We start from the raw sequence: 390 nt of genomic DNA, 5'->3' as shown, positions 1-390 counted from the left end.
CCGCCCCCACTCCCCCGGGGGGTGGCCACCCGCCTCCACCGGCCCCCGGACCCACGGCCGCGCTGCTGTGCTGCACGAGCGGCACACGGAAAAACACGTCTTTCTCTGCAGCAATGGGGCAAAAGCTCTTCCTGGAGATCCCCAGACCTTGCCTTTCACACAGGACCCACGAGCAGAAAAGAGCCTGTGAAATTCAAGGCTCTCGTAAGCAGCAGCAGGATTTATTTCAAGCAAGGGAGCTTTTGCCCTTCTGCCAGTGGCCAGCCCCATCACACCGTGCTGCGGTGGGACCTCTGGGCTTGAACACTTGAAAAATATCCCGCAAGGGCAGTCCCAGGCATGCCAGCAGAGCCGGAGGGGACCGTCAGGGACACTGCCATCCCCGGAGGA

At 62.1% G+C, this 390-nt stretch overlaps 1 protein-coding gene across 1 annotated transcript in view; it reads right to left on the bottom strand.

Annotated features, from left to right (window-relative positions):
- Positions 1-390, bottom strand: part of SGIP1 (SH3-domain GRB2-like (endophilin) interacting protein 1) — a gene marked incomplete at its 5' end in the record, with an annotated part of 13,202 nt that overhangs the window by 562 nt on the left and 12,250 nt on the right. The window lies entirely within an intron of this gene.

This window comes from Cariama cristata, unplaced genomic scaffold (assembly GCF_000690535.1).
Source record: "Cariama cristata isolate BGI_N322 unplaced genomic scaffold, ASM69053v1 scaffold25073, whole genome shotgun sequence".
Taxonomy (NCBI): Eukaryota; Metazoa; Chordata; class Aves; order Cariamiformes; family Cariamidae; genus Cariama; species Cariama cristata.
Note: the sequence above shows the minus strand (reverse complement) of the source record. Positions and strands in the feature narration are given on the sequence as shown.